At 41.8% G+C, this 15,004-nt stretch overlaps 1 protein-coding gene across 1 annotated transcript in view; it reads right to left on the bottom strand.

Moving 5' to 3' along the window:
- The window catches only part of LOC108572210 (Fanconi anemia group J protein-like), an 84,648-nt gene that overhangs the window by 3,369 nt on the left and 66,275 nt on the right, over positions 1–15,004 (bottom strand). The window lies entirely within an intron of this gene.

Raw genomic sequence — 15,004 nt, forward strand, 5'->3', positions numbered from 1 at the left:
TATTAGTATACTAGATGACGTACACAAAAAATTTTGAAAAAATTTCAGTTTGTGGGAATCACGAAGAAAATTGCAAAGGTCACTGTTTACAACTTTTTTTTTTTAGGCTTGTGATGAAAATTTTGAAACATACGTTTTGTAGATCTATGTCAATTAAATACGTGCTGAAAATTTCATCGAAATTGGTTAACGTTGCTGCGAGCTACAAACGGTTAAAGATTGAGAAAATCGCACTATTTTACGCCTATATAACTTATTAGATTTATTAATCTGAAGATTTTTACATCTTTCGATGCCTGCGACCCACCACCGATTTCGATGAAATTTTCAGTGTGTGTATAATTGACATAGATCTGCAAAACGTATTTTTTAAATTTTCTTTACGAGCTCAGATAAAAAAGTTGTAAAAAGTGACCCTTACAATTTTCTCCGCGATTCCTATAAACTGCAAATTTTTCAAAAGTTTTTGTACACGTCATCTAGTAAACTAATCTTTCTAACTTCTCGAAAAAAACTCAAGTCGTTTGGCCCAATTTTAAAAAAAGTTATTCCGTTTTATAGGGTGGTCAAATATTTATGCACGGTAGTGTATATACGCTTCAAATCCACCTCTATACGTGCACAACAAAAAAGAAGGAAAAAAACATTCATCTTCAGAGAACGAAAAAGAAAGAAGAAAAAAAAAATAATCGAGGCAAACGTCAGAAAAAAGAACATGAATCCATCGTCGAATTCGCATGATCCTCGACGCGGACGATTTCTAAGGGGGAGCTCGACTAACTGAAAAGGATTACGCTTATTTAGGAAGAGTTCTTCGGTCGGTGAAAGGGGATCCTCCGCGTGTCCAAAACAAACGAAGAAAGAGCGAGAGAGAGAGAGAGAGAGAGAGAGAGAGCAGCAAAGGGAGAAAGAGAGAAGGAAATGGAGAGAGAGAGAGAGATTCTCTCAGTTCTGCTCTATTAATGCCATGAACAGAGAGCCGAGGACGAGCGAGAGGAATGTCAAAACAGCGGGATCGCCGGCAGGTGAAAGGGCAGGGTATCCATTGAGCGGGATCAATAGGGGTGGTTTCATCCACCCTCCCGCCGGATGTCGACAAAAGGCGCCAGCTACTCGAAGGAAACGCAGGGAGCAGGGGGTGGAAGGAACGGTTTAATCCTTTCGTGCCACGATTTACCGAGTCAGAAAAATAGAAATGATCGTAAATGACGATGAAAGGCATGAAATGAATGTTTATTCGTAAGCGGATTTCGACAAGTAACGGGTCCACCATCATGGGCGGAAGTGGAAGGTTACCGAGAGTGAGTTTGTTGGATATGAAATGGTTTTATGGTGGATATCTGACGAATCATTTTCTTCTGTTAATTTTATCAACCGATGAGAATATTTTTAATTTCATCGTCTGTTAACCTAATAATTAGGGAAGACGAGTGAATTCGTCATTGAGTGCTTAAAATACAATAGTTTATTTATCGAGGGATTACTCATTTTTAATTGCACTATTATGCTTGTCTGAAAATGTAAAACACGTCATACTCGACAGTTTTTAGAAACGATTACAATTTTCACTCATTTTCATATACTCGTATGTAAATGGGTTCCTTACTAACGTTTAATATTTTAATATCAGATTTCAGTCCATTCTACAGGAGATACTATCGTAATCTTGGAACTATAAAATACTAAAAATATTATTCACTCAATTACCCATAAGATTTCCTATTACATCCCTCATTCCATCATTTCGTAACACCCGACAAATTAAAAAAAAATAAAAACAAATCCAACCCATCAATCCTCCAAATCTCTTCAGTGGCGATTTTTTCAAAGTTACATTTTACCCTTATTCCTCTTCTCCGATATACTTTCATACTTTCTCCATCATAAATATTGGAACTTTCGAACACATACACGTGTGCCGGTGTCCCTGAAGAGGTTGAATTTCATCGAGTAAAAGAATGTACCGAGTAAAAAATGGCAGTACGATTCCAATTAATCGAATCTGGCCCGATCGAGCGGCGAAAAGGTGTCCGACTTTCCATTTTCGTATGATGAAACAGGGTTGGGCGGGGGTATAGAGAAGAGGGAGAGACGAGGATGGTGGTTTTGATCGTCGATAGGAGGCACGGTCGCTGATTGTCGAAGGGGGTGAGAAGAGAGAGGCTAAGACAGGAAGAAGCGGGACGGGGGCCAATCAGAGCGGGGACTTTGAGGGTGTCGTTGCCAGGCAACGAAACACACCCCAACACCCGAGGGGAGAAAACCCCGAGGGGGTATCATCCAGCGATACAGTCGAAGCCGAAAGTTATCGCACCCTTGAGAGACGCCCCCTTTAACGTCGCCATCGAATTACGCCCTCGACGTCCGGACACTTGCGGGTTGTTGCGTTCATGGCAGCCAACCGAGGGATCGATGGAGACGTTCGACAACGCTTTCACGAGGACGCTGAATTTATTTCCACGTTCGAATATGAACGATGGAAAATTTTCAGAGTCAAATTGTTCTTATTATTATTTTTTTCTTTTGGTGGTTTATACGAATTAACGAGATGTTTTTGTGAATTTTATGGAAGAGTAGGTAAATTAATTGTTGATTCGGGGTCTTATGTAATGATTTGAGGAAATTTAGGCGATCGTTTAACTTGAATGTAAACGTTAAATTTGAATTGAAATTTCAACGCGAAGTAAAAAGTTTGCGCCATTGAAATTTGCGCCAGTGTTTAAATATGAGTTCAGAATTCAGCTTGAAGTGATAAATCTGAATCTACGTTCAAATTGAATTTAATTGAATTCAAAGTTAAATTCTAATGACCAACCTGAACGTTGAATCCAAAATCGAGCCTGAATAATTACCCAACGGGAGTCGAACGTAAATTGAAACATTCGCAAAAGCAGTGTGAAAACGGGCTTCAAAGATTATCTGTTCCGCGTGGAAATGTTGACGGAACACACGTTCAAACCGAGCAGTTAATTTGATTTCCCGGTTACGCAGCCCTCGCGATTCATTTCCACCTACCGATATTTTCAAATTTGTACGGTCACGCATAAACTCAGCATCCTTCTGTGCTCGAATAATTATATCAATTAACGATTAACACGCCAACTCCCAACCATGGTGTATCCGGCGATTCATTGAAATCCTCGCGACTCTTTAATCGATCTCTGTGTGTGATCTCCCTTCCTCCTCTATTATCGAAGAAACGAATCATAATCATAAAAGCAGAACGATCCATTAAAAACAATGATCAGATGCAAAAATGTACGCGTGATTTCCCATTCATCGTCGAATCACCGCGAGCATAAAATTGAAATTAATCGTCGAACGACCTCCGATGAAGACGAGAATCGAGGTCAAGATGTTCTCGATAATATCTCTGGACTATCGCGAACAAACCCCTAAATGAATCGTTCACTGTGCCTTCTTATCTGCTTAACAATTCTAAGGAAGTGGAGGAAGAGTGAAATGAAGGAAAGGCGAGAAAAAGGAGGAAAAAGGAAATACTGAAGAAAATCGAAGGGAACAATACGGTGTCGTGTCCCGTTCACGTATTTCGTTTCCATTCATCGTGGCCAGTATGAATGAACTCGTTTCACGTCGATCACTCGGCTCCGTATCTCCCAAGCACCGCCCACCCGTTCACGTATCGTGAATAAATAAACAGTTGATTCGCGAGTATAAAGAGGATGATTCTTCGATTCTTGCCTCTGAACGACGAGGTCATTTTATCGTTGCTCGTAGGAAGTAATCAATATGGTTTTGTGAGCGAAGCATTGCGAAGAAGTATCGAAGTAAATTAGTTTCGAACAGTATAAAAATATAAAAGAAAAGAGCGATAATTAATAACGAAGTTTCTCGGAAAATTCCAATTCTCTTCCAATCCTGTTAGCCTGCCGGTTATTAGCATAATTTATGTCAGACACAGCTGAAATTAGAGGTCAAAATATATCACAGAAATTTTTTACTTTAAATCAGGGGATACCACATATAGGGTGCTCCATAAGAAATACAAATTTCTCAAACTTGCCATTATTTCTTATTCCCTTGAAGAGCAATAAAAAAAAAGAAGAAAAAGAAATAACGGAATACAAAGGACGAATTTACGACGATCTAAATGAATTTTCTCGAAGCTGTGGCTGTCTTTTGTCCGACGTTTGTCCGTGGAATTAGAGATTATTAGCGGGGACTTGGTGGACCATCGATACGGCTTTTGTCTCGGCCTGGCCACAAAGTTTCGCGAAGCACCGCAATCCAACCAATTAGCAACGATTTGCTAAATCAAGCGGCAGCCACGAATTAATTGGTGCTCGACTTTCTTCACCCTACCCCCACCCTCTCGCGCCACCCTTACTTCCTCCTTTTTCGCCCTATCTGTCGTTGACAACAAATACTCTAAGTCTTCTCGATAAGGGAAGAGGAGGAGGAGGAACGAGAAGAGGTAGGAGAGGCCACCACTCGAAAAAGCTTTTTCTTCGTCGCTTTTTCCGCTGGGCGAATCGCGTTAAGAACGCCGGAAGACGCCGCTACCGCGATCCCCGAGATCCCAATTATCGGTTCCGTCGAGACGATTTTTTTTTAAGGAGGGACGCTCTTATTCCTCCTTTCGAATATACTTCACTTTCGTCTGGGGCAACGACGCCGTGTGATTGATAAAGGTCGGATCACAATGTCGTGGAATTTTTTTATCCTTTATATTCTGAAAATTGCGAGTAATTATCGTACCACGGTGTATATTGTTGTTGTTGGATGCCTGAAAAATGGTTAGATAACGAGAAGATTGAAATTGAAAAGTCACTTGTTAAAAATCACTGCAACTGCAAAGTTAACGGTTTACCTACTATATCAGATAGTAGACAAATTTATATAGAGGGTGTTTCGTTTATAATGAACATCTACATTATTTCCGATAGTATTGAAAGAAAGAAAAAATCACTAATAGGAGTTTGTACATACACTACCGGCCGAAAACAAATTTCCAGAAAAAAGTCAGCGACTTTGAGAATTTTTGATCGTTCGAATCAATCGATACGAGATAAATTGATAAATGTAGAATTGAGATAAACTTGAAATCTATAAAAAATTAGCAGCAGATTTCATATCGATGAAAAGTGGGAGGTGATTCCAAACTTTTGGCCGGTAGTGTATATGGTTTGAGGACATGTATCTGATAATGGTAAAAAAAAAAGTGTCCAAGGTCGTCTTGAAGATAATTCTAAGGACAATGACATTTTCTCATTTTAATATCTATTTTTATCACCTTAAAGTGACCTTAAATAGTAAACAGGAAATATCGATGATCCTGAAATGACCTTTATGATAACTTTGGGGACACTTTTTTTCACGTCCTTATAACTATAGGTGTACAAACTCTTGAAATCACTTTTTCTTACTATCAATACCATAGAAAATTAATTATCATGTTCTTGATAAGTCACCATGTGCATTAAAATACTGATAATTGCAGTGCAAGTTTTCAAGTAAATTCGCAACTCTGAATCACCAAACGTTATACATCCCTAATTTACACTCTGGAAAACATTTAAGCTCGACAGAATTGAATATTAAAACACAATTCCGTGTACATTGTCACTTTCATTACGCCCTTTCGTGTTGATTCGCGATTTCAATATCTTCAAACTGTCTGCAGCACGGTGGTAGATCATTAAAAAAAGCTCGCGAATTAATCAGAGGCCCTCTGCGTGGGTCCCCTATTCGGGCGCAGCATCGCAGAAACGCGTTCTCATTGAAATTGCCGCGTTTTCGCGATGCACCCGCTGCGCGGCCGAATGGCGGCGCGATTCACGGACACAATACCGGGTGGACGCGACGCGACATATGGACACGATGCACCGTAAACTGCGGCGAATCGTTTAAATTCGCGTAATCCCTTTGTCCGACGAGCACCGGGGAAACGACTGATCGTGGAATTTCTAATCCAGCTCGTCGACAATGCCCCGGGTATATATCGATTTTTCTTTTCTTCCTCCCGTTTGTCGCGCACTGGAACAAAGCTCGGAAGGTGAACGTCGCCGGGACGATTGCGTTTCGAAAAAAAAAGGAGAGAAAAAAAGAATCGAAGACGAGAGACAATAAGAAAGGGGAACTTGGCGAGAGAAGGAACCGAGGGAGAATCGTTCTGTTTGCCCCGGGAATTGTTGCTGGAAACCATGTCGTACGTTTCTGAACCGTGTTTTCCTTTCCTGTCCACCGTCCAGCCTTCTTTTACCATCCGTTCCCCGTGCCTCTTGGAAATAATGATTTTAGGACGAAGAGTAATACAGTACTGATTTTTGCTCAATTATTTTTCTTTTATTATTAATGTCCGCAATTCTTAGACAAACGAGGGGGGAATTGTCAAGTTTTTGGTACATTTATCTTTCACTTGAAATAATTCTTTTTTATCTATAAACTTCAGTCTTCGAAATGAAAGATAATTATGTACTTCACTATAAAAATGCAACGAACGTTTTCATTTCGATGTTCCATTGAATACACGCGAGATCCTATTTAGGACGTCTGCGCCAATGGCGGCGAAAGGCGTGCAGCTACAAGCTACGTGTTCCTCCGCGGCACAAAAGCAACGCGGAATCATTACATTCCTGGACAAAAGCGGGAGGTCGACGTTGATCGCAACCCTCGGAAACGTAACAGTTCACGATGAAGGAGAGACGAGCGACCAGCCGCCAAACAAAGAGTGCTTATCCCCCTCCCTCCTCTTCACGTTCGATCGAGGCCTTCTCATATAACGAAGAAAGACGAGGAGAAGGCAAAGAATCGAAGAGAATGCAGTATGAAACAGGGTAGCATCCCCTTGTACGTTATTAACACGAGCTTGGACTCTCTGCTATCCACCCAGTGACCTGGTCGCCATATTTGTTCCTCCCGGAGATCATCAGAGAAAGACGGAGAAAAGTTACGCGAAAGAAATTCAGTCGAATTTTTTATCTCGTCAGAATTATTATTCCCGAGGGAAGAAAGTACGATTAAAGCGAAGAAAGTAAAAACAGAGAGGGAAGAAGGAAGATGGATGGGAAATAAGGAGGTCGAAGCTTCTAATCGAGAATACTCGAGGGCAGAGCAAACTCGTGAACAGAGAGGGTGGTGGTGATGGAAGGAAAAAATTTCCCGCCGTACAGTCTCTGAAAGTGAAGAAATAGGTCGAGTAAATATATAAATAAAAGGAAAATGATGGGGGGGTGGCGTAAAATTAAAGCGGGATGGGATCGAGGAGCACGGCAAAGGAACGGCTCGCGTGGAAATACTCTCCGCTATACCTGGGCGATATTACTTTTTCTCCAGCGAGAACGAGAGACGGGAACCATCATCGAAGAAAAGAAAATAAGGAAAATAACATACATGTATGTTTATATAAAAGTAGAAAAAGAAACGAAGAATAAATAGCTACTATAATCAAGAAAAGGAGAGAAATTCGGTACATATTTCGAATAATTAACGTTCAAAAGTTTGCAACCACTTATCAATTTATATCATTATCGTCTCATCTATCAATTTCTTACAGAGTTGCAATTAATATCTTTGCAATTAATAGTATAAAAAGAAAAATCATAAAAATTTCCTCAAATTTCTAACTCCTAACTCTTCGAATTCAACGCACAGCGGTTTAAAGGGAAATATTACACATACACTAACTTTGGAAGTTTCTACAGATGAATATCAATTTATTCAATATCATACTTCCTTCTTGTACACAGGCTTACCAAAAGAATTCGCAAAAGGTTCCTCGAATTTCAAACAATTTTCTGAAAATTCTTGCAACGCGCACTGGCCTCGAACATTTATCCAGCAGTGTTTGTAAACGCAGAAATGGAGGAGTGAAAGCGAGTACCAGGAACGTCGCAAGAATTGCAAGAATCACGCTTACGATCCACAAAACTACCCTACCTTCCCCAGAAAAAGATCGACAGCAAAAATACCTTGTATAAAAATCGAAATGAAAATAAAAAAGAAAACGAAAGGCACGAGAATTTGAAGAACCGTGCGGATGATCCACACAAGCAAGAACACACGTAAGTACGTCTACCATCTCACCTGGTGTCTAGTTACTATACTATCGAAAAAAAGAGAAAAGGAAGTAACGAAAGGAGAAGAGAAGCGAGAGGAAAAGCGTGCGAGGAGTGCTGGTGGTAGTAGTAGGACTAAGAGTAGGAGGCGAGGAGACAGCGAGAAACGAAGAGGGAAGTGTGTACCGAGGGACAGGAACCGGTGTTTGGCCGACGGGGGTTGGGCGAGGAGGGTTTGGTCGCCATGGCGACAAGCAACCCCCGGGACCCACGGAGCTCGTCGCCGGGGTTGGTCGAAAAGGGTGGCCCAGGGCGTCTGTCGGGCAGGTTAGGCCGGGCGTATAGCCCGAATGTCACTCGACACAAGGGGGACACAAGGATGTCCTGGACGCGACCGTGAGTAAGAGGGGTACGGCGGGGTAGAGCAATGAAATTGGAGAGCAAGAGAAAGAAGATTTCTCTGTTTCTCTCTCTCTCTCTACATATCTACCTCTCTCTGTCTGTCTGTCGGTGAGAAACGAGGGATGGCGAGTAGAGAGAGAGAGAGGCGACACATACACACACAGAGATACATATACATAGAGAGAGGTACAGAGAAGCTTCGAGCGGAGGAGAGGGTGCAGGCAGGCCAAGATGGCCGACGACGCGACACCCACCATGTCAATAACACCCTTCTTCGACGCAAAACCGAGCCAACCTCCCTCGTTTCGCCCCCGAGAGTCATCCTGCCTGCCTGCCAGCCACCCACGCGTTTCACCCTCTCTTACTGACTGTGGGTGTTCGCGGTAACGGTGGTGGTAGTAGTAGTAGCAGCAGTAGTAGTAGTAGAGATGCTTTCCTTCAGCGACCTTTTCGAGCCAGCCTGGACTCTCTATATTCGAACGAGGAAGAGGACGACGACACACCACGATGATGCGCTCTCTCGCCGCGATTTTCCCCGGCTTCTTGCCTCCGCTCGCGGTAATTAACGCGACGATCCCCTGCCACCAGAAAGGGAAACGACTGGGAGGGTGGCGGTGAGAGAGCCCACACAGAGGGTAGAGGGAATTTCATGCGGAGATGCTGGATGGAAACGGGGACAGAGGGGAAGGGTAGGGGAGCGCGCGAGCGCGGAGGCCATTGCTGGAGAGGGCGTAATTCCGTTAAGTGTCTTCGTAAACTTCGTTAGCTGCATTTCCCGACATTACCCAGCCCACCAGCACCGTTTCCACGCAGCAGATGCGTTTGATGTACGCACAAGCCCTCGATGTGTACGCCGCTTGCTGGCTTTCCGGCGAAAGTGCGAATAGTTTTTTCAATGTGTCTGCACTGTGAAGAGATTCTATGGAGGAGAGTGTACTGTTGGATATGTTTCAGATTTTTGGCCGTAGCGTGGCAGGATTTCTAGTTTTCTAGACAGGATTTGACAATTTTTGGTTAACTCTTTTTGTTTGCAAGGAAATAGAAAAGGTTCTTTTGAATTCTTGGATACAGAAGGTGTGATACATTCATTGGATGATGAATTTAGGATTCAAAGTGGCAAGTTCTTTAACTTAAAACATCCCTAAAAATATATAAGTTTTTGATGGGCAATATATTTGCTGATTTATAGTATAGTTTTTACCAAATTCTTTCTCACCTTATCAAGTAGACTACACGGTAACAAAAAATTTTACTTGAATTTCACCTACCAAAGCCATATGATAAATTTACACAGCGTAGGACTCGAACGGATGTTTGATGAAAGTTTTGGAAAATTATTCTCTGAATAACGAGCAGGAACACAGTACTGACTGCCATTAAGTTCGATCTATTAGGCCGTTTTAATCGTGTTTCAAGCTTCAGTCAGCGTGTATGTATCCAGCGGCGATTGTTTTTAACATGTTCGACGATTTCAGGCATTAAACGATAGCAAACGGTCGCATTAGCAAACCCCGTTTGTAGCCGCTAAAACCCCTTAGGATGTCCAATTTGCAATTCGTGTCATAATTAACGATCATCATTATCATCGTCGTTGGTTGTCGAAATGAAACTACAATCCAATTCGGTACATTAATATGCGTTACATGTTATCAATGGAACTACTAAACCCGTGCGTATCGTATTCATGGAGCAAAGCATCAACATCACTTAACATTCTAATTTAACAATAAAGTCAATTTATCCCATTTCTGTCCACCATTGAAAACGAGACTGTGAACTTAAACAGTGGATAATGTTTTCTCATCAAAATTCCCGTATTTGTGTACAAATAATTTTCTAGTAGAGCTTGTATTTTGGGAAAAATTGAAAGTGGTATTTCTTATTACATAGAGTGTGCGGAAAAAGTTTAACGTGAGCAGGGAAGTGTTTCCATGTTGAAAATCATCATTGTCACTATCATTTGGTGGATCTTTTGGTAATTGGAGATCTTTGGTGATCATTCAGAATTTTTCCGCATTATACAGGGTGTTTGGTAGGTCGATAGAAAGTTTGCAAGGGGTGAAAGAGGAGGTCATTTGGCATCATTTGGTGGATCTTTTGGTAATTGGAGATCTTTGGTGATCATTCAGAATTTTTCCGCATTATATGTCTCCATGTTGAAGAATTGGGGATCTTTCGATGATCATTTAGAATTTTGCCGCAAAAAATGTATTATCACTCTAACTCTCCAATTAGCGACACATTACCAAAGCTATAGAATAAAATAAATTGCAATTTAAATTGAATTTCTCAAGAAAAACAAAAATTTCCATGCAGAGGACCCGAAAATCAAACAATTCGACTCTCAATGCCCATGAAACCCTCCATAAAGACCTAATTGTAAGAAAAGGTTCTTACTAAAAGACATAAAACTCCTTGTTCGAAATTGCCTCGTATCAGACAAACGAGAGAGCAGATCGAAGTTTGCAGGAATATTTCCACCCTCAAGGAGGCTGGAACTATTTTCACGGTACAATCGATACACACACAAGAAGTTCGTGGAACAAGTTCGACGCGGTTCCCAGTTTTCTTTCGAGATAATCGATGCAGGCAGAAGCTTTCCCTTTTTAAACCGGGCACGTGTTACACCGTGAGCGGCTGAAAAAGCAGATGTTGCAAAATCGACTGGCTCTATTAAATATAATAACCGACGAGGGTTTTCATGCACGAACGACTCGGAATATGTTACGTAATATTCGCCGGTCTGGCTATCGGCCTGGCACAATGGAGGCAAGAGGCTGGAAGCTGCCTCGAATATCCGCTCACCAATGGACGTTACGATATTTTCGTGGTATACGATAATTATCGTTCGCTTTTTATCTTTTTTTTTTTATTCCCTTGAAAATCGATAAGCGATACTTTCGAGGTTAAATGAGAATAGATTAAGTGAAAAAAAAAAAAATGACTCACCATCCGCGCCAAATAGCGTGTTCCCCAGCTTCTCGACATCCGCTGAAACAGACAAAAAATTCCGCATGTTACAACTGTTTGAATATTTAGCGATCAATTCTCAGTCTTATCAAAGGGTTGAAATTTAGTTAAAAATTTCAATTATAATCCCTCTTCTCATTACTCTCAACACCCTCAAAGAACAGTGATCTTAAAAAATTCACAAAAATTCGATTTTTTATTACGCGCCAGTCTCTTACATTACTAAATAAACATATCCATCTCTAAGAGGATCAATTATCGCTTTTCATCAGCAACGAATCTCCATCAACCACCAAACTTACATCAGGAACCTACGACCACATCTCTACAGACCCAGAGATCCTCCGTCTTCAGCCTCATTTTACGAGTCACAGAGCCCCAGCATCAGCCAAAGGGATTCTAGCTCAAGATTAACATCGCTCGAAAGGTAGCACGCGTGGAACCGGTAGCACCCCGTGGCACGCATTGACGTCTAGAACAGTTCTAACAGTCCTCCTCATCTATATAGCAAAGGGTAGCAGAGTGGAAGGAGGACGAGAGAGAGAGAGAGAGAGAGTTTTCATTGAAGAGAGACAGAGAGGAATAAAACCGAATGAGGAATATAGAATGGTAGGAGGTTCGAAGCAAAAGAAAATATCCCATAGCCAGGCCAAGCCCATGAAAAGATCTCCGCTAATGGGCATTATATTTTTCGTTAGGAGAACCCGACAGGATTATGGGCCTGTCAGCGGCCTAATAACTGGTCCACCTCGCATCTGATACGGGAAACGGGCCGCCCTTCTCCTTTATACAATGTGCGCATTAAAAACACTAATCGCAAAGCGCGCACGAGCACACGCTCGAGCATTGTACTAGCGCATGGGATCATCAAAGAGCCGCCGACCAGGGGGAAAAGCTTTTGCACACGGTTCTACCACTCTCTTTTAACCCGGCACCGACAACCTCGTGAGACTTCTTCGTCTTCTTCTTCTTCTTCTCCTTTTTCTTTTTAGGCTCGCGAGTACTACACCCACTCTCTCACTCTCTAGCCTTTTGTGACCCTAGCCCGTGTTATGAGGATTAATTTTATTTCTCTGCCTCTTTATGGACGCCAGAGATACACTGAGTTTTCTTTTTAACCTGGAGGATGAGTTTGATGGGCAAGTGGAAAGGGTTGCTAGTGGATATTGATGAATTTTGCAATATTTTTGTAAGAATTCGTGTATGTACGTTATTGATGATGATACTAGGATGAGCGATCAGTTCTTTATCTAGCTTTTACTTTAATCGATCGTTGAAATTTTGAAGAATACGTTAATATCGTTTTTGATTAGTGTTTCTGCTTCTTTTTTTAATTTTTTTTTTTCGCGTTAAATCGGTGTCCATGAGTGTTGCACGTTTTATCGCGGACATGATCGGGCGCAGTTTTGAAGTCGCGTGCACGCAATTAATTTCGACGAATTTACCAAAACTGATTAACGCTCAACTCCGATTACAAATTTATCAGAAATTACTTAATTCTCGAGCGGGTGAATTAATTTGTTAAAATATAAATCGTGGAGTGACACTTTATTAGTCACGGTTAACTGCGTCAGAGAATTTATGAGAAATTTTGGTTAGTATGTTTTTTCGATTCAACAGTCCCTGGCAAACTCTACACCCCTGTTTCATCCTTCAAAATCAGCGAGACAAGCCATCAATAACCTCCCACAGTCATTCCATCCTGTCAACCCCCGAAACAATCCTTTCAGTCAACTCTCCCCCTTACAAATCGACAGAAATACTACATCTCTAGCCCCTATAGTAATCTACAACAAGAATAAAAATCAATCTCAAGCACTTCAAACATACGTAACGTAACAAAAGAAGCATGTAAAATCAAGGAATCTGAGCCACTCGATCTATCAGTCCTAACAGTTGTACGCATCGCTCTTAACTGTTCAAAGGATTCACCGGGAACCTCTTCAAAATTACCCCTTTCACTCGACTAACCCGTTCTTCACTGTGAAAAAACGAATCCGCGTGTTTCTACAATACTTCTCTGCAATTTTTAGTTACTCCATTTTGTCTAAAAATGTCACGTTGCATATGGACAATTATCCGAAAAAACAATATCCTAATTTTTATTATTTCATCTACATACTCCACAAAAATTCACCCCATTTTCCGCAACTTCCTAATCCCCCAAAAATCCACCGACCCTCTAATACTCCATCTCAAACACAAAACTGCTTCCTTAAGTCAACCGAAAGTACACTCTGCCAAGAGAACCTACGAAAACTTGAGCGTTGCACATTGATAATTCTCCGAAAAAAACAAATTTTTATTCTTCCCTCCACATTCTCCACAGCAATTCTCCCCATTTGCCGCCACTGCAACTCTCCGTACAAAGCAAAAAACTCCTTTCCGAAGTCAACCTACAGTACACCAAAATTCATCAAAAGAAGTTAGGAAACCTCCGAGAGAGGAGGGATCAAAAAGTCAACGTTCGATCTTGCGGATCGGCCATTTTCCGCGATCATCGAGCCATCCTCGAGGCGCGGCCGCAATTTCCTCCATCGCTTTCGGGAAGGGGTTGCGAGTCTCCTGGAGGAAGGGGGGCGGCCCCCTCTGTCGGGTGACGCCGGATGCGAGGCGGAGGGTCGTCGCTGGTACGGAATTTCAAGCCCGCGGGGACGGCCAGCGAGATATCCGAGGATATTATCCCTCGGGAAGCCGTGTAATGAAACCGTTCCGGCGCCCCCGTGCTATTATCCCCTCCCCCCTCGGGGCAATATAAGCCGGACAAGGATATAGGTGGCTGATACGTGGCTGCAGCTGCACCCCGCCACGCCCTCCCTTTTATATCTTCGACTATACTACACCACCCTCCTCTATCCACCTCTCTCTTTCTCTACCCTGTATCTCCTCTCTGTGCTGCTTCAACCATCCCTCGGCCTTTGCCAGATAAGCGGAGGCGCAAGATAGGCCGCTAGAGCCGCGTCAGCGGAATAACGCGACGTCATCGTCATTCGAGGGGTTGTGTAATTGCCTGACCGCTCCAAGAATCGAGCAGTCAGCCGCCATCTCGCAACCCTTTCGTTCCGCAGAGTGGTAGGCGATATGGGGTGAGGCGATAAGCTCAGACACTTTGCTGCACGAGATGGCTACCAGATTGGCCTTTTTTTCTTCAATCTTTTTCTCTTTTTTCGTTCTGCTTTCAGGTTGATGATGTGAAACGTTCATCTCAGGGTTATTTTGTAAGTGGGTGGTTTGGATAATTGTTTTTTTTGGCGAGGGTAAGCACGAATTTGGGAATTTTTGAGAGAGTATAATATAATAGTTTGATTTAGATGTAGCTGTTGAATTTTTTAAATCCTTCAAAGATAAGTTAATTTTTTGAAAATGGTTAGAACAAACTGACACACTTCGAAGAATAAACAGATACATAGTAGTATTAAGATAAATTGCGGCTTCTTTGAACTTTTCGCCTCTTTCTTTTAGTTATTTCTCCGACAATTTGAAAAGTTATTTTTAGGATACTATTTTTTTGAGTAATAAAAGTAATACGAATATCTTTTCCCTTTAGAATGGATACAAATTTGTGAATTAACGAATTTTTATACAGGAATGGTTTTTAAGCATAACTTTCCGAA

The sequence above is a fragment of the Habropoda laboriosa genome, unplaced genomic scaffold (assembly GCF_001263275.1).
Source record: "Habropoda laboriosa isolate 0110345459 unplaced genomic scaffold, ASM126327v1 scaffold65, whole genome shotgun sequence".
Taxonomy (NCBI): Eukaryota; Metazoa; Arthropoda; class Insecta; order Hymenoptera; family Apidae; genus Habropoda; species Habropoda laboriosa.